At 46.0% G+C, this 19,548-nt stretch overlaps 1 protein-coding gene across 1 annotated transcript in view; it reads right to left on the minus strand.

Annotated features, from left to right (window-relative positions):
- The window catches only part of PAK3 (p21 (RAC1) activated kinase 3), a 247,269-nt gene that overhangs the window by 183,526 nt on the left and 44,195 nt on the right, over nucleotides 1–19,548 (minus strand). Inside the window, exon 2 of the mRNA XM_045068265.1 lies at nucleotides 19,280–19,375. The gene's annotated coding sequence lies outside the window, so the exon portion shown is untranslated. The remainder of the gene's footprint in view (nucleotides 1–19,279; nucleotides 19,376–19,548) is intronic.

Raw genomic sequence — 19,548 nt, forward strand, 5'->3', positions numbered from 1 at the left:
GTTAAGGGGGATGGAATCAGAAGGCCTTGAACTAGGCTTTCTCTCCTTGCCCCTCCCAACATTTCTGGGACATGCAAGTAACTTTCTTGGGAAGTCAGACTCTTGGATGAATATGAGGCAGCCATGTTTCAAAATCATGCCTTCATGTTAAGGAAGTGGGAAATTGGCAAGCCCCGTGGCGGAGGAGTCCCAGCTGCCTAAACACCTGCCTCCTGCTGTGACTGCACTCCCCTTTTTCATTCTGTCCCCACCCCACCTGCAGAATAACAACCCCAAAATCCCAAAAAGTCATCACCATCTTTGGAGCATCTACTTAAGAGGCAGGCACAGCCTGGCACTGTGCCAGGCATTTTCAGACCTATTGTCTCAAGCTAATCTGCACCGCAGCCTCTGTGATAGGAACGCTGTGAAAATATGGAAGAGGCTACAGACTTCTCCTTGGGAGAAAGCAGTCCTTGGGAATCTTTAATCCCTTGATGGAGCAAAGGCAGAGGATTCCCCCAGTGCTACTCCAACTGTACTTGAAAGACACAGAGACGGAGTTCAGGTAAGGTGGCTGGTACTTGAATGCTCCCACAGCCATGAAGAACAGAAATGAGAATGGCTTGTCCAAGATCTGAGTTAGCCAGAGGAACTTGCCACTTCCCATGGTTATCGTGCCCATGAAGCCATTCTGCATGATATCAATTCTTGACATTGGCATGGAAGTTTACATTTTGCAGAAATATCTCTGTATGATTGCCTTATACCCATGAACCGGAGGGAGGTAAGACAAGAAAGCTGCCCACAGTATAGTTTCAGAGGGGTTAGATGACTTGTCCAAAATCATAAAGCTAAGCACTTCATGAGCCATGACTAAAATCCAGATAAAGAATGAAGGAAGCAAAAGTATGTATGTATGTATGTGTGTATATATATATATATATATATGTATACATTATATATGGATAATGCCATACATTACAATTTTCCATTAAACCAGCTAATTAACATCCACACTGACACTGATGGGGACACAATATTACTTAGTGAGGTAGAATGTGCCTTTTGTTACTGACACACTATGTGGTCTTGGCCAAGTCACTGACTGCCCTGGGCCTCAGTTTATTCACCTACAAAAAGTACGTAACAACAATGTCTACCTCCCAGAGACACTGTAAGAACTCTTTGATGAGATAAAACAGTGCTTGGTGTGCAGGAAGAATTCAATACCTATAAACTATTCTCCTCTTTGAAACTACTGATGATGTGGCTCTTGCTTCTAAGTACAAGTACAAAGTAGATCTTTGTGAGGGAGTGGAGCCTGCCAAGGTTATTCTGTAATAGATGCTTTGATACAGAGCAAATTTATTCATGAGGGCAAAGAGCCCAAAGATGGAAAAGGTGGTAACAAAAGGGAGTGCGGTCCTTAGAGGCCATAATTGGTCATAATCCCTTTCATGTTGTCTGGTACCCCTGGGGCCATCAGAAGGCAAAGCAACAATGCACAGTTGCCACTGGGCTTTTGCTTGGTTTCAGCTGTGGCAAAAAGTGGCTTCGCCAGCCCCGACCCACACCCCACCAGTGCCACCCTTTGGGTCTGGCATCTTCCCAGTGGGCCAACACATCCACTCTCCCTAAATATATATCCCAGTCAGAGACACTTGCTCCATTGCTCTATGGAGCAGAGGGGCAGAGAAAGAGGGAGCAACTGGAATGAAGAGCAATGAATGAAGAGCAGCTTGATCTTATGGTAGCAGAACATCATGAAGATACTAAATGTCACTGAGTTGTTCACTTCAAAATGGGTAAGTATATGTTATATGAATTATACCTCGTTATAAAAAAGAACTCAGGGGCACACAGCACCACAGTTACAGAATGTACTACAAACACTGGTCGTGGCCTGGGGTTCACAGAGCTTCTCATAAGCAATGAATGTTTATGTGTGTCTCCCTTATAACCTGTCTTCTCTCGGTGGTGGTCACAGTGTATATGTGTGACATATACACAGTGTATATGTATATATGTATATGTGTGTAATGAGTGGACGCGTGTGTGTGAGAGATTTCTTAGAATAATTCCTGTGATCCTTGGCCACAGGAAATTTCTCGGACAATAATGAGAGTAATAACCCCTAGTCCTTATTAGGTTCCTACTAGATGGGGGATTTAATCCCCACAGCGAACCCCAGAGGTAGGAATTACTATCCCACACATATTACAGATGAGAGAATGGAGGCTCAACACATTCCAGGAGTTGCTACGAAGTTACTCGATGAGCAAGAAAAACGGATCTGCTGAAACTCAAACCCAGGCAGTAAAGCCAGCCGATGGCTGTGCTTGCTTGCAGAATGTGCTCTGTTTCATGCATGAAACACCTCCTCTCCACCAGGTGCCATGGAGACACCAGAACAGTAGAAAGGATATAGCCTCTGCCCTTGCGGCCATGATAATGCAGATTGGGGAAGGTCTGCAAAGGACCATGTTAAGAGTGGCTGGTAAGTGAAGTAACTCATAATAAGAAGGCGCTCCGAGGGGTGCCTGGGTGGCTCAGTTGGTTAAGCGGCTGCCTTCGGCTTGGTCATAATCTCAGAGTCCCGGGATTGAGTCCCACATTGGGCTCCCAGCTCCATGGGGAGTCTGCTTCTCCCTCTGAACTTCTCCCCGCTCGTGCTCTCTTTCACCCTCTCTCTCTCTCTCTCAAATAAATAAATAAAATCTTAAAAAAAAAAAAAAAGGAAGGCATTCCAAGAAGAGCTGATAGTGATAGTAACCACAGCAATTACAATAATTCACTTTGGCCAAGCACTTTCTATGTGCTCAATGTGTGTTATGCCTTGTCTTTATTTCTTCCTTACAGCAATCCTTCAAGTAACTAATTTAAACCAGCTTCACTGAGGAACAAGGGAAGTCAAGAGACCCAGAGAGGTCAAACGAAGTTACTTGTCCAAGGTTTGGAACAAACAGCACGTAGGGCCAGACTGGATTTGAACTGCTCTTCGACTATACATAGAAGAAACTCAATATTCATTATATTCAATGAATGAATGGCTATCTTCTACCTATTGCACATCTGCGAAGCTCTCTGTCTCCTTTAATGCTCACACCCCTCCGAATTTCATACGAATATTGGCCCCATCTTAGAGCTGAGGAACCTAAAACTCAGAGATGTTAAGTAGCTTGCCTATGCTCACACAGCCATTCAGAGGCACAACTATGATCCAGCCCAGGTCTGACCAATTTCAGTGCCTAGAATTCTCATTTGTCTTCCAGAGTTTCCTGTGGGGCTGGGTGCTTGGGAAAGCCCTATTCCCTCTTGCTGGGCATCTATGTCAGCTGGCCTTGATTTGGACACAAATAAGGGTTACAAACAACAAGCTAGCCTTTAATTCAACGTCTGGAAAAAACACTACCATAGCATGCAGGCAGAGGGGAAAGGAGCTAACACCGGGAAGGGAGGGAGGTAAGGTCTAGAAAATTCTGATGGAGGCAGGGGCTGTCCTCCATCTGCTCCCATCAGGGGAGAGACATTTGGGCTCCTCTCACAGCAGAAGCAACAAACTCAAAGCCTGTCACAACCAGCAGCCTGTACCTTGACACCACGTCAGAATTACATTGTCCTCTGTGAAAGCCTTAGCTCGGGAGCCAGATGCCACCAGCCGGGAGGGGCTGAACTTCTCCCCTGACCTGTATCAGGGGCTGGCTTTTGAAGAGACGGCCTCAAACTTCCCCATTCCCTTTGCCACAAGCCTTTGTTTTTGCTTCTTGTGTTCTACAGATCAGAGTGACTCTCACAAGGACCAGAACACGGGGCTGACAGGGAATTGCCATGATCAAGAGGTCCAGATGGATGATGGGTTGCCAATCCATGGTCCTTTGCATGCTCACCTGGAAAATTTCTCCGCAGCATGGAGCTCCAGGTACGGGGTTCCAAAACAGTTGCCAATGGACTGACAGATTTATGCCTGGTTAATTCAGTCCTCAAGCTTTGTCACACCAACGGTGGCCAGTGAACCAGGGACAGTGGCTCAGAAAAGCCTTTATTGTCACCTGTCATAGGTCCCCGTTACCTCTGTTTTTCTGAATCCAGGGGTTTCCAAATCTGGTTGTACATTATTTCATCTGGGGAGCTGGGCTTTTTGGGTTATGTTTTGTTGTTGTTGTTGTTGTTTTACAATTTTTTATTCAGAAATACTCTGAAACTAACAGAAGAGTTCCAAGAATAGTACAAAGAACTCTTGTTAGCAGGGTGAGCCCTCACCCAGATTCACCAAATGTTAGCATTTGCCATATTAGTATTATGCCTCCCTCCTTACATTTCCTTGTGAGTTTTCTTTTTTTTATTCCTAATTCATTTGAGTAAGTTGCAGGCACCATGCCCTTCACCTCTAAAAACTTAAGTGTGCATTTCCTAAGAACAAAGACTGTCTCTTACCTAATCGTAGTACAGTTATCAAGTTGAGAAATTTTAACACTGATACAATACTATCCAATAAACAGCCCATATTCCAATGCGGCCGATTGGCTCAATGATGTCCTTTATGGCGATGTTGTTTCCCATCTGGAGAGCTTTTCAAAAGTACCAGTGCTGGGGTCCTAACACCAATTACGCCAGACCCTCTGAGGGTGAGGGCTGTGTATATACACTCTGAGGGCTGAGGACCCACATGCTCTAGGCTTTCTCTGTAAGCCTCGTGTGTCATAGGGGTAGGAACCCTTGCTGTGCAGTGAGCCCCGGCGTCTCCTTTAATCTGGTTCTGACATCACTAATCGCCCATACAGTTTGCCTGCGCCTTTCCCCACTGTTTTCCAACACCACCTCTTGAATGGAAACAAAACATTCCTTTTTCCATCCTCCTATGTCTCCTACAGCTGCTCAGCACAGCCCCTTTCTCTTTAGGAAAAAAACTAAACCTTGAATGGTATACACACTGTGCCGTATTCTCCACACAGCTTCATCTGACAAGTGGGCTACAGCCCCTGAGACTGCAGAGGAGAGGAGCCTGGGCGGATGGTGAAGAAAGGACACCAGGATTACAGCAGATCAATGAAGGTGAAGGCCGCATCTCTCCGTTGGTCTGGCCACTAAGTTTCTCTTGGGCAGGCTGACTGCTTTCTCCTAACCAGACTGTTCTCAAATTCTCTTGGCTCAGAAAGCCGGCTGCCAAGGTGAGCAGCTGTAGCAAGCTGGGGCTGCCATGGACAAGAAGGTAATGTGCAGATGTGGAGCAAAAGCGAAGCTAATCCCACGAGCCTGCAGGCTTTTGCATTTCCTCAAAGAATCTGGGTCAGTCCAACTGGTCAGTTTAACTGCTTCCGTGGATCTGTTTCTGTTAGCATCGGGTAGCAGACCAAGGGGAAAGCCCGGCAGGTCTGCTAGGCAACTGAGCAACAGTTCATGATATCTTGCCGGGCTTAGTGCAAAACTGTTTCCCCAGCACAGAACAGGCGTGGCACCTGGCGCTCCTGCACCAGCTCCCGCCCAAACATCTGTTCCCCGCAGCCCAAGAAAGCTTTATCTGAGAAGGCTCCAACAGAGGAGGCTGATTCCACACTTGGATGTGTTGGTGCATCTATTCTGGAAGAAAGGTGAAGCCAGGAAGGGGATCATTTGGCTTCAAAGCTGCTTTGTAAATGCCTGACAAATTGACTCCTTTTAGCTGGTATCGATATTCTTTAATATTTGAGGGAACGAGCCTGCTCCAATGGATTGCTTTAACAGATGCATCTTTGCAGTTAGTCAATGGCAAAATATTTGTGAGCGGTTAGTGACTTTCCTCTTTGCAGGCACTCAGTAATGTGCCAAATGAGATCATTCCCTCTGGCCTGGGACTCAACAACGTTCTGAAGTGTGTTCATCTTGATTGGGAGCTAAAGAAGACTCCTGTTATCACCAAGGCCCAAGTGGAAGGTACTTGTATCCCTGGACAGCTGTTAGAAAAGTCCTTAAATTTGGACACTGTGGGAACTGCCATTGAGGCTTCTAATCATCTGTCATCAGAGGACTCTGTGTCTTATTGCAGATTTCTGTCCCTGCCAGTAAGACAGAATGTGCTTAAATTTATCAAGTATGTGTGAATTGCACAGATCTCAAGTTTTCTCATGAAAAGGCCAGCTTTGGGAAATGTTTTCGTCGAATATGATGTTTCACATAGCTTAACTCAAGCTAACAAAGAGATTGTCTTTCACATTAAAATTATTTTTTAAATTGGCTAATATTCACTCCAGCCATCACTTTTCACTTTCTAGTTACTTTATACATATATTCAATATATGTACAGATACACATTTTGCACATTTTTTGAAAGAGTTATTTATTTTTCTGAGAGAGAGAAAGCGCACAAGAACATGCACAAGCAGAAGGGATAGAGGGTAAGGGAGAGAGCTGAGCTTAGAGCCTGACTCAGGGCTCAATCCCACAACCCTGAGATCACAACCCAAGCCAAAACCAAGAGTGGGATGCTTAACTGACCACACCACCCAGCTCCCCATACACTGGTGCAGTTTAAAACAAATACATATATACTCACACACACATTTGCACATTTCAGGCTCCATCAACCCTAACTCAGGTTTATATGTAGTAGAGGAATTCAGACATTTACTAATTCAAATATCTCCGCTCTGAACCTGGTTCTTCCAGCATCGACAGCCCTCTGACTCCCCTCTCCCCATCACCCTGCTCTAATTTAATCCTCCAAACACACAGATCCCCTGCCTTCAGAATAAAAGCCCCAAATCCTTCACTTGGCATTCAAAGCCCTTGCCACAACCTGATCCCGAAGATTAGCTCCACCAATCCCAGGCTTACACCCAGTTCTCCAGGCAAACCATCTCATTTGCTATTCTGTATATATTCTGTATATTCAGCAAGGTAGTCCCTGATGCTTTGGTGTTCTTGCTACGAACCAGCCATTGTGCTAGCTACTTCATATCATCATCTTATTTATTCCTTCCCATAACTCGACAACACAGATTACTTTTATTTTCCAAGTAGGGAGAAGAAATAGAGGCGGAGAGATGTAACTTGCCCAAGGTCAGGGTCAAGCAGTTGGCAAGAAGTATGTCCCCTTCACTAGGCCTGTCTAAATATATTTCGTAGAACGTGTCTGGCATTTTTGTGCCTCTGTTCATGGCATTGTGGCCACAGGCCTCTTTCCTCTCCGCTGACACTGCTTGCTGGGATCTTGTCCAGCTCAAATAGCACCTCCTCCATAAAGCCTTCCCTGACTTCCCAGTGCTGAAATTCATTCCTTCCAGCTCAGGGTTCTCATGGCATGGGCTCTAGTGCTTATATTCCATTTTATTATTGTAGTTACTTGTATGCGTGTCCTCCTCCTACTCACCTCTGCCCTCTCTTCCAGGAAACGGAACTCACTATTATTGTGGCCCTGTAATGCAGAAGCCAAAAGAGTGCCAGTCAGGTGTATCGCCAGGGAGGTGGCAGAGGTGGGGGAAACGGTTGGTCATCTCTGAGCTTCCTCCGAGCTCAGAGGTTCTATGAACCTGTATGGTGGGTCCCCAAAGGGCAGGGACACACCCTCCATAGCAGCGAGCGGAGAAGCTAGCAGGACTCCAGAACTGCTGAGTTGGCAAAACTCGGAAGCACGTGCAGATGAACTAGAGCTGGTTACACTCACCCTCCTGGTCTGTGTCTATCTGACACTGTCATATGTGTTGCAAGGCGACACTGCTTTGCAGGTGTGGCTTGGGAGCTGTGGGCCTTATCTTATTCGCTTTCTATGAAGACGACCCTCAGTGATTTACCAGCTGATGCTCTGAATGCATATCGATGTCTGTAGCACTTGGTTTGCCTTTCTGTCTAGACCAGTGGTTTTCAAACTTGCAAGTGCACTGGGATCACCAAGAGGGCATGATAAGGTGCACCTTACTGGGCCCTGGCCCCAGGACATCCAGGGTAAGACCTGAGAATTGGCACTTCTAACAGGTGCACAGTGAGGCTGGAGCTGCAGGTTCCAGGGCCACATAAAGAGCCACTATCCAGACAGCGGCTCCATTCTCTGAGAGCTGCCCAAGGAATCTGGGGGCCCAGTGGGGGTGGGCTAGAGGGTGGGGGAAGCTCTGAACTGGGAGCCTAAAGGTCAGAGTTCCGCAGCAGCCGCCAGGCTCTAATGAGCTGTGTGACCTTTGGCGAGTCTCAGCATAGCTCTGGATCTCTAGTTTCCTTGTCCTGGCACAAGGACAAGGTGAAGCTCGTGACAGCTACCCTGGGTATTTTTAGAATTCAGTGTTGGTCTGTCACTCTTGTCCCTGGCCCAGCCTTTCAAGCTGGGAAGGTAGATACTGCCACAGGGCCTCTTCAAACAACCAAGGCCCACTCCTGCCCAGCACCACTGCAAGCTGGAGTGATCCACTTGTGTGAGGTTCTCCTTCTACAGCCACCCTTGTGTGTAGAACCTAAAGAATGAAGTTGATGCTCTCCCTCTTGGAAACCCAAACCTGCCACATTGGAGCATGTGTACCTTGAATTTAAAAGGCACTTGAAGGCAGAGAGAAGGATCCAGAATCCCAGTGTGGGTCTCCTGCACAGAAGTGGCTCTCCCCACTTACTGTGCAGCCTTGCGTAAGTTGTGGAAGTTAACATCTCTGAGCCTCCTTTAGCCAACTTTTAAATGAAACAGCAGTACTTACTTCATGGGCTTGTGGTGAGGACTGAAAGAAAGAATATGCCCAAGGAACATATCAGAGTGCCTGGCATGTCCTAAGTGCTCCAAATGGTAAGTATTGATTCTAAAAGGAAGGTGACTGTCCTTCTAACACTAGACTAGAAGGGAACCAGTGAACAAACACTATCGCCATAGGTCTCATTTCTTTATACCCAGCACCCCCCCACCCGTGGTACACAACAATACTAGTAACACCTTACATGTATGCAATGTCTTGCACTTTGTAGGATCCTATCCGCTACGTCTTCTCTTCCAGTTTTTGTAACACTGAAAGGTGCTCGCTTAGGCAGCACATATACTAAAATTGTAACACTGAAAGGACAGGCCAACACACATGTGCAGACCTCCTGCTGGCTTGAAATGTTGCCCAAACATGAGTACTGTCTACCAGCCTCCCCTGGCATTCAGGCTGCCCTTCCCTGTGTGCATTTCTGCTTCTGCACAGTTGGAAGCAGCCTGGCCAGGGCTACAAGCTGAGGAGTTTCCAGGAAACCCCTCTGGTATTGGCCTGTCTTCTGCAGGCACACATCAGACCAGGGGCCTGTTTCCCACGCACCATCCCTGCCTGTGTTCTGCTCAGTGCATATCCAAACATCCAAATGACGTGAACGGAATGACTCGGGGACATTCAATAATAAACATACACCAAACCAGAACGAGGTTCTGGATTTTTCCTCAGTCCCACTTGTTACTCCAAGAAAAATCAGCCCACCCCTCTCCGCTACCAATTATCCCTCTCATTAAGATGACATCGTAAAGATGTCTCAGGCTGTGGTATGACTGCCACACTCAGCATTAATTAGAGTTCCGTGATTGGAGAGGAGTGAAGCACGGGAGACTCAGAGCCTTATTATGGGGATTACTAATAATTTGGTTCCTCACCAGAAATTGGACAGGCAATTGCTCTTCCCTTCCCTTCAGGTTTCTATTCTCTGTGACTCTGCTGGAAACCTCTATTTGATGTCTATTTTTTTAACTCCCCTGACTTTTGCCCTGTGGCCACTTTCTTTCTGTTATCTTTACAGACCCCAGAAGGAAGCACACTGACCTTGCGCACTCTGCTCTAGCTCCACGGGGTTTCCTACTGTTCCTTAAAACCGGTCAGGCCTTAGGGCCTTTGCACTGGCCACTCCCTCTGACTGATGCACTCCTTGGAGCTCTTGCTTCTTTAAAGTCTTTTCTTCAAATGACCCTTTTAAAGCTGCCCCTCTCCTCCTCCCTGCCTTTTCCTGTTTCTTTCTCTTCATAGAACTCCCTGCCTTCTAATACATGATAAAATTAACTGATTGCCTTATTTATTATCTCCCGTCCCTCTTTCTCACTCTCTCTCCCTCTCTCCCCCTCTCCTTCCCTAAAGGTAAACCCAAGGAAGGGAGGGATATTTTTAACTTTTCATTTTTAAATAATTTTGTTAAATAATTTTTCTTTCTGGAGGATGAAGTGATGATCTTTTCATTTCTTTGTAGCTTCTATCACAAAACGGAATGTTTAGGGCTTACATTTCTCTAATACTTCAAAAGCAGGCTCCCCTGAGAATTCTTTAATAAGGAGAATCAGGAGTAATACATAACTATTAGGCCTAAATGACAGAGGAGGACCCTGAGATGCAGGAAGTGTAGCACAGACTGTCAATGTCCTACATCTATCCTTCTGGCATTTATCATTTCTGTGCCTGCCAACTTGCTTTCAAATGGCCTGAAACACTTTTAGACCTTAAAGGAAAATTGTAAACCCAACCCAGAGTCTCTCTATCCCCTTTACCCGACTTCCCCTCATATTAACAGCTTACATAATAGTGAGAAAACTTTTAGGGTGTCTGGCTGGCTCAGTCGGTGGAGTGTCTGATTCTTGCTTTCAGCCCAGACCATGATCTGAGGGTTGTGAGATCAAGCTCCATGTTGGGCTCCATGCTCAGCACAGAGTTTGCTTGGGGATTCTCTCCCTCTGCCCCTCCTGTGTGCGCGCTCTCTCTCTCTCTCTCAAAGTAAATAAATAAAATCTTTCAAAAAAAATAATGGTAAAAGTATCAAAGCCAGGAAATTAATAGTGATATAACATTATTAAAGAATGCACGAAACTTTTTCAAATGTCCCCCATTTCCTCACTAGTGTCCTTCTGCTATGCCACGATCCAATTCAGGAGCGCAGACTATATTTGTTTCCACGTCTCCTTAGCTTCCTCTAATCTACAACAGCTCCTCGGGCTTTGTCTTCCATAACCTTGACAATTTGACAACTCCAGGCCAATTAAGTGATCGTTTCCTTTAACCGAAGTTTGTCTGCTATTATCGCATGGTGAGATTAAGACTGTGTGGTAGGGCAAAAATACAACAGAAGCAATGTTGTGGAGGCTGGGGTGTGTGTGTGCGTGCGTGTGTGTGTGTGTGTGTGTGTGCGTGCGCGCACGCACGTGCACTGTGGGATCACCAGTTGACTAGAACAGGGCTGAACACGTTGGAGGTGTTCAATATTTGTGAAGACACAAAGGGACCAGACCACCAGGCATTCACACTCTTTTCTGGACATGGGAAGATTACGTTTTGTGGACCATTATCTATGTGGGAAACTCTGGTGGCTTCAAGGAGGAGGAAGGTATCACAATTGAGGTAGGTGAGAGTCTGCTATCCCAAAACTAAACAGTAACATGCAAAGGAACCCAAGTAGCTTATAGCCCAGTGGAGGCAAAATGGTATAAGACTTGCACAAAATAGTAGCAATACTTTTTTACTTGAAAAAAATACTACCCTCCCTTCCTGCTAGAGACGGAACATCTGTATCCACACCAAATTCCTATTTTGAAAACTATTCTCCAGCGTGATGGCATTTAGATGTGACACCTTTGGGAGGTGATCAGTTCATGAGACTGGGGTCATCCGCTTAGAGAAGAGATTCCACAGAATTTCTTTGCCCCCTCTTGCCATGTGATGCTATAGTAAGAAGATGACCATCTACAAACCAGGGAGAAGTTCTAATCCGACACTGAGTCTATCAGCACCTTGGTCTTGGACCTTCCCAACCTCCACAGTGGCAAAACATACATTTCTGTTGTTTCTAAGCACTCCCAGTCTCTGGTGTTCTGTTATAGGAGCGGGAACAGACTAGGACACAGCCCCATTAAAACCCATTACCTTACATACGTAAGTCAGGGGCTCAGGCCACGGGCTCTGAAGCCAGACTGCTCGCATTCACAATCTGGCTCTGCCACTTTGCCACCGGGCAACAATGAACAAATCCCTTAACCTCTCTGGGCCTCAATTTTCTCATCTGTAAAGTGGAGATACTATTAACAGTAACATGCTTGGGTCTTGTCTGAGGATTGATGCAGAGAGAATACACGTGAGGAGCTTGGAGCAGTATCCGGAATATATTAAGCACTTACTAGGCATTATGCAAATTTCTGTACCTTCCAGAACACTATCCAATAAATCATCTCAAGATACTCAAAGCAATCCCTTAGGGGCAGAGACTATTACTTTCATTGACTGATAAGGAAATCAAGGCGTAGAGAATTAGAAAGATTTATCTAAGGTCTCCCAGCTAGCGAGTGAGAGAGCTCCACAGAGCAGTGATTCATATGTGTCCTGGTCTATTGCTGTTCCCGTCCTCCCCGAGCCATACGGCACTGTCTCCTCAAATACCAGCAGTCACAGAATGAGAATTTGGGCTTTAGTTCACCTCTGAGCATTACATGCTTCTTGATACCAGACAAGGTCTGGGGCGCAATCAAGCTTCTACGATCTTACAGTACAAATGACACAGGCATCCCTAAGCTCGAACAACGGGTGTGCTGACAATCATGAGGCAGCTCCCACCTTTTGATACAGGGCTTCTGGGATGGTTGTTTGGACAGTGGGTGGTGTTTTCCAAGGGAAATACCCCTGGAAGCAAGAGTAAACACCCAAGCCAGTCTACCAGATGTACTGAGAACAGAGCACTGCTACAGATCAAGAGGCTTCTCCATAGGTCTCACAGGGGCAAGGGGAGAAGAGAATGAAACACGACCAAAGAGGCAGGCAAAGGCTGGATACTTCCAGGCCCTGGTGGCCTAGGAAAAAAGCTGGATTAAATTCTCCACGTGATGGGAAGACTCTGGAGGCTTTGAAGCCACAGCATGAGATTATCTATGTTTCTCAGAGAGGTGCTGTCATAGAGACCCATGAAGAATGTGATTCTGCAGTCACACAGAATCAGACTTGAGTCTCAACTCTTCCCCTGCGTGGCTTGAATCTCTCCTATTCACTAGCAACGGGAGTAGTATTCACCTCACCCGGCTGCGGTGAGAACTATGACTGACATGGTATACAAAGTGCTTAGCTCAGTACCTGGCCCAGAGTTGGCGCTCGGTCTGTGTTAGCTGCAATCAGGAGGAGGATGAGGAAGAGGAGGAGGAATTGTAATATTTAGTATAGTTGCAACTTTGAGAAAACACACAGGATGTGGCCCAGATCAGGTATGAGGTCAATGCTGTTTGAAGTCAACTTTTTGGACTTGTAAGACTGAACTCAGTGGTGTCATCTCTGAGCGCCAGGTGAGGAGATGGAAAAGGTCTGCTTGGGGTTGCTGCCAATTCACTACAGGGGTTTCTCTGTGTCTTCCTTCAAGTCCAGGACATGCACCTGCCACCGGTCACCCTCACCGAGCTGAGCATAAAGCATGGTGGCAAGGGAGGTATGGAAAGGAAGCATTTTCTCTTCACCCTTTGTGTCAATTCCCAGAGTCCCCAGGGCTTCCTTCATCCAAAAGCTGCCAAGTGCCTCCTGTGTGTTCATGCAGGACTGGGCCATGCCGTCTCTTCCTGACAACAGCAGAGTCACTGGCCCCAGGGGGAAGCTGCACTGGGCTGAAATGTCACCTGACACTATGTGGGTTACGCCACACAGAGACTGAGATGAGCAAGGTGCCAAGGCCACTGGGCACTGCAGAGGCAGGGGCTTCTCCTGCCCAGACTCTGGTTTTGCTGCTCCTTGGGCTGAGCTTCAAGAGACTATAAATGCTCCTGACAGACCACGCCCGGGGAACAGCCATGACACAATGTGCCCTAACCCTCCTGAGCTCTGTGGTCTTGTCCGGCCACACATTGTTCTCACAGCTCCAAAGCCTGTCCTCTCCCTAGAACACATGACTACAGGGACATTGCATGCCCTCTTGGCAGAGGGAGTCTGGCCCTGTGGTGAGCTTGGTGCACCAGGAGTGGGGCGGGAATGAGGGGAGCTGAAGGCAGGGTGCTCCTCCATTCACCTGCCACTCAACTCTGATATTTATTTACTCCCACAGCCGTCTGCAATCATTTGATCAGGCACTGACTCAACAATACTTGGCAAATGCCTACTCTGTGCTGGGCACTGTGGGAGGTGAGGGGAATGCCCCACACCAAGTCCCTGCCCTCAACCGCTCACCTCCTAAATCAAGAACATGGGTCATTCTCATTAGAATATGATTTCTCCCATCCCCCAAATTAATAAAACCTTCTCTCAAGGCGAATCTCCCCTCAGATACTGCTTCTGCCTCATCTGTCCTCCTTTTAGTACTAAAATGTCGGGGCAATTGTTTATACCCATTGTCTCCCAATTCTCTCCTTTTCCCTCTTGAACTCACTTTCATCACTATTCTGACCAAGATCACCCAGTGACATACATGTTCCAAAATCCAGTGGTTAGCTCTCCATCCTCACCTTACTCGAGCTTCTTGGCTATGCCTGACATGAAGTGACCACTCACTCTTCCTTAAATCAGTTTCTTCTCTTGGCTCCAAGGAAACCACTTTCTATTGGTTTTCTTCCATCTGCTCTGGCTATTTCTGCTCAGTCCCCTTTGCTATTGCTCTGTAACTCAACCTCTAATCTCTGGAGTGTTTTAGGTCTCAGTCCCTGGGCTTCTGCTCTTTTCTACCTGAGCTTACCATCTAGGAGATTTCATCTAATTTTATGGCTTCCAAAGTTCTATCTCCAGGCCAGACCTCTCCTATATACTCCAGGATTGTATATCTACCTCTCTACTTGACATCCCCAGCTGAAGAAGGGCTAATGGGCATTTCATACTTACCAAGTTCAAAACTAAGCCCTTGACATCTCCTCCTGAAACCGATTCTTCCCACTGTCCTGCCCATCTCAGTGTAATGGCACTCCATTCTTCTGGATGCTCAGTCCTCCTTGACTGTGTGCTGTGTCTTCCGCCCAAAACACACTCTGTCAGCAAATTCTGTATATCCTAACCCACAAAGTACATCCAGATTTGGACCATTTCTCTTGTGTTCTGCTGTTTCTACTATCCTTCTCCAAGCCACCATCGCCTCTCACTTAGATCGCTGCGGTGACGTCCTAGCTGGTTTTGTTCCTGCCACCATTTCCCCCTTTGAGTTCTCCATGGCAGGTAGAGTGAACCTCTTAAAATCTCAGTCAGATTATTCTACCCTCTGCTAGAAAATCCTCAGTGATAACCCTTCTCACTCAGAGTAAAAGCCAAAGCGCTTACAATAACCTTTAAGGCTCCACATTATCTGCTCCCTAGAGGGAGTAGTAATAGAGTAATAGAGTTACTTCTCTGAATGTATCTCCTACCATTCTATGCCCCTTGTTCACAACAACTCTCCAGCCAAGCTGCCCCCCTCACTGTTCCTCAAAGACACCAGGTATAATCCAGCCCCAGGGCCTTCGCACTTCCTCTTCTTCTTCTTCTTCTTCTTTTTTAAGATTTTATTTATGTATTTGACAGAGAGAGATCAAAAGTAGACAGAGAGGCAGGCAGAGGGAGAGGGGGAAGCAGGCTCCCTGCTGAGCAGAGAGCCCGATGCGGGGCTCAATCCCAGGGCCCTGAGACTATAACCTGAGCCAAAGGCAGAGGCTTAACCCACTGAGCCACCCAGGCACCCCTGTACTCCCTCTTCTGTGCCTTAAATGCTCTATATTCAGATACCTGCAGATCTGGATCTCTCACTTCTTTCAAATCTTTACTCCAGATTCACCATTCCAGTCCACTCTATCACAACCTTTTCTCCCTCTCCTGCCCCCCCCCAAATTGTATCTCCATTTTATGGTTTTTTTTTTAATCCTTAGCATTTATCATAGTCTAACATAACATACATCTTAATCTGCTCAGGCTGCCATAACACAATACCATAGACTGGGAGGCAGAAATTTATTTCTCATAGTTCTAGAGGTCAGAAAGTCCAAGTTCAAAGTTCTGGCAAGGTAGATTTCATTCTAAGGTCTCCTGTCTTGTCTTGTAGGTAGTTGTCATCTTGCTGTGTGCTCACAGGAACTGTAAGTTTGTGTGTGTGTGTGTATGTGTGTGTGTGTGTGTGTGTGGCAGGGAGGTGGAATGGCAAGAGAGTAAGCTCTGTGGTCTCTCTTCCTATAAGGGCACTAATCTCATCAGACCAGGGTCCTATCCTCATGAGCTCATCGAACCCTAGCCACCTCTCAAAGGCCCATCTTCAAATATCATCACATTGGAGGGTAGGGTTGAAAAATATGAATTTGGTATGGGGGGGAGACACAATCAATCCATAATACTATGCACACACATACACACACACACACAGAATTTCCTACATATATATATCAAGCTGTATAAATATGTATAGTTGCTGATCTTATTTATTGTTTGCCATTTCCACTAGAATGGAAGTTTCATAAAAGGTTAGAATTTGTGGTTTTTTGTGTTCACAATTTTAATCCCTGTGTTTCAAGTAGAGCCAGGCACATGGTAGGAGCTCAATAAATACTTATTAAATGAATGAGTGAAAAGAATTACATCTGGTGATAAGTACCAGGAAGAGAATCAACAAGCCCATATATTAGAACAGAGCCTGCCAACCTTGCCCACACATTACAATTACTAGGGGAACATTTAAAAATACAGATGACCTAAGCCTTGTCCCCAGAGATTCTGATTTCCTTGGTCTAGAAGGAGCCTGGTCATTTTTTTTTTAACATTCTCTGGGTAATTCTTAAGGTGAAGTGAGGGCTGAGAACCAAAGAGTTTGAGATTAACAAGGGGGCATGGCACATGAACCAATGGGAAGCTACTTGAGATAGGGTGTGCGGGGAAGGCCTAGGGGAATGATCCCATTCTGAGATGGTATCATCAGGTGGAAACCTGAAAGGCAAGAGGAAGCCCGGAGAAGCTGGGGCATGGATGGGATCCAATTCCTGGGGGCAGACAGAATGAGAACAAAGGCACCATAGCAGGAATGAGCTTGGCATGTTCTCACACCAGAAGACCAATGTGGGTGGTGCAGAGTGGGCAAGGGGAAGAGTGCAACAAGATAAGTTTGGAGATATGCAGGGGGCCAGATTACACAGGGCCTTGCGGACCACAGGAAGATGGCTGGACCTGATGCTACATGAAACGGGAGCCACTGAAGGGTCTTGAGGAGGGGAATGATGTAATCTCACTTCATTACTTTCTAGAGACCTCTCTTGCTGCTACATGGACAGCATGGGTGAAAGTAAGAAAACGACTAGAAGACTACATTGAGGTAGTCTAAGGGGGACTTGGTGGCGTCCTGAACTAAGCTCATGTCCAATATCCTTTTCTGTGCAGACAGCAGAAGCCTGGGAGTGGTACACAAGCCCAGTTTGCTCAAATGAATGTACACACCAGGCCACTGTTTTCTGGAAAACTTTCCAAAGCTAAGATACTGTGATCAGTGGCTCAGTGGTTGGAACATGTATGCTGTGGCATGCCCTAGGGAAAAGGTCCCATTGATCAGTTAATGGGGGAAATCTTTTCAAACTAGAAAACAATACTATGATCAAGGGGCTTAGAAAAAGTGAGGGCAACATTGACTCCTCTAAATGTTCAAGAGCCCCCCTAGTCCCCAGCACTGGGTCTTTTCTGCTTCCTAGGCAGAGAGGAAGAGAGACAGGAAGACAGAGAAAGAGAGAGAGAAAGAACTCTCCTCTTGAGGGAACTTAGAAATTAGAGGAAGGGATCAAGACATGAACACAAATAGAAATAACATAAGGCATAATGAGCTAAGTATCCAAGAGGTACTTGATATAAATATATTTGATAAGTGCCCTCAGTTATTTAGTCCTCAACTAATGCTGAGCATCGCTTTGGATGGTTTATGTACATTCTCAGTTCATCTCCACGACCCTGCAGAGTCAGCCATATGGTCATCTATAATGGTGATGATGATGATGACAGATGACAGCAGCTAACAGGAAGTGCTTCCTATTGGCCAGGCACTGGGTTTGGTGCTCCGAAATCTCTTCCACAGGAATATCTTCATTCTCTAGGTGAGGAGAACTAGGCCCAACAAGGGTCAGTGACATATCCATGATCACAGAGCTGGGCAGGTACAGCTTTGATATTGAAACGCATCTTTGCTGTCTAGAGCAAGTTCAGAAAGTGTTCTAGTAGTTCAGAAGAGGCTGGTCCTATCTTGTTCTAAGAGGTGCACATGTGCAGGGAAGGAGACCCCCCCCCCATGGAGGAGGACAGGTGTGAAGGTGAGAAAGGAGGGGCCTACTGAGGCTCAGTAAATGGCCCTACTGGCCAGAGCTTGTGTGTGATGGGGAATAATGGCTCAATGACAAGGCAGTTCTTCCCTTTTAGGCTCTTAGCAACCTCACCTGTGCCAGTCAGGGGAGGAGCCTCCTATCAAGCCTGTCACTCAGGGTTTGATCTTGAGGTGTCTCAGTCCTCTCGAGGCCCCTGGGAGCTCCAACAGGTTTAACTCCACTCCAAGGGAGGACAAGGTATAGATTTTCAAACACAAACCAGGATGAGTAGGGAGTTGGAAACCCACTCTCTAGTTCTTCTCTCTTTGGTAGAAAGTATCCCATGGAATTTACAACATTCACAAGATCCGAAAAGGATGGGGAATCGTGAGGACCCAGAAAACAGCACCCAATACAACATCTCAAGCCAGCAAAGAAAGCTGATCTTGGGGTGCCTCGGTCCTTTTAACAAGCTTATAGCCGGCAACATGGCAAAAATCTGCCAACAATGTAAATGTCCATCAATATGGGATTGATGAGGTAAATTAGGAAACATCTCCAGAAAAGAACACTAGGTTGTCATTAAAAAGGATGAAGTCAAACTATATGTTCTGACAGGGAAAGATGTTTCCAAAAGATTGTAAGTGAAAAAAGCAGGTCATGCAACATTCTCTATAGTATGATCTCATTTAAATCACAGATCTCTGTTTCTGTCTGCACAAAATCGTTAACCACAGTTATCTGGTAGGGTGTTGGCACAAAGAATTACAGAGGGACTCACACTGTCTAATTCGTACACCTTGGTGTGCTGTTGGACTGTACAACAAGCCAATACTACTTTCATATTTGTGAAAAAAAAAAAGTAACAGTTTCCATTTTACAAACCAAAGTGTGCTGTCAGATCATCCCTTATCCACCTGCCTTTTGTAACCACAACATATCTTGGATTCAGCAGTGCATCTGAAATCATTTCTCAGATCTTTCTCATGAATGGACTGAGACAAGACAGGACCATATTAACCAGATTATATCACAAGTCAAATGGATGGAAAATTGAAAGAATTTTACCCAAAGCATAGGTGACAACCAACAGAAAAGTTTCAAAAGGCCATGGGGCTTTTCCACACTTGTTTATAACTTTGATGACACAGAAAATACACTTACCAAGTCTGAAGACAACCCAAAACTGGCAGGGATATCAAATACGTTGAAGAACAAAGCTGGGATTCAAAACGAGTTCAGATGGGCTGAAATGCCAAGCTAAAATGAAAAAAAAAAAAAAAAGTAAAACATGTAAGGTAAAGCAAAGCTTCTCAGTTAAAATTCTGAAAGTCCTTCCTGCGAAGCCAGAGTAAGGGAAGCATGGCTTGGCAGCAGATCACATAAAAACAAGCAATTCCAAAAAGATCGAGGGGTTTGAGTTGGCCCACAGC

The sequence above is a fragment of the Mustela putorius genome, unplaced genomic scaffold (genome assembly GCF_011764305.1).
Source record: "Mustela putorius furo isolate JIRA1106 unplaced genomic scaffold, ASM1176430v1.1 tig00003901_pilon_pilon_pilon, whole genome shotgun sequence".
Taxonomy (NCBI): domain Eukaryota; kingdom Metazoa; phylum Chordata; class Mammalia; order Carnivora; family Mustelidae; genus Mustela; species Mustela putorius.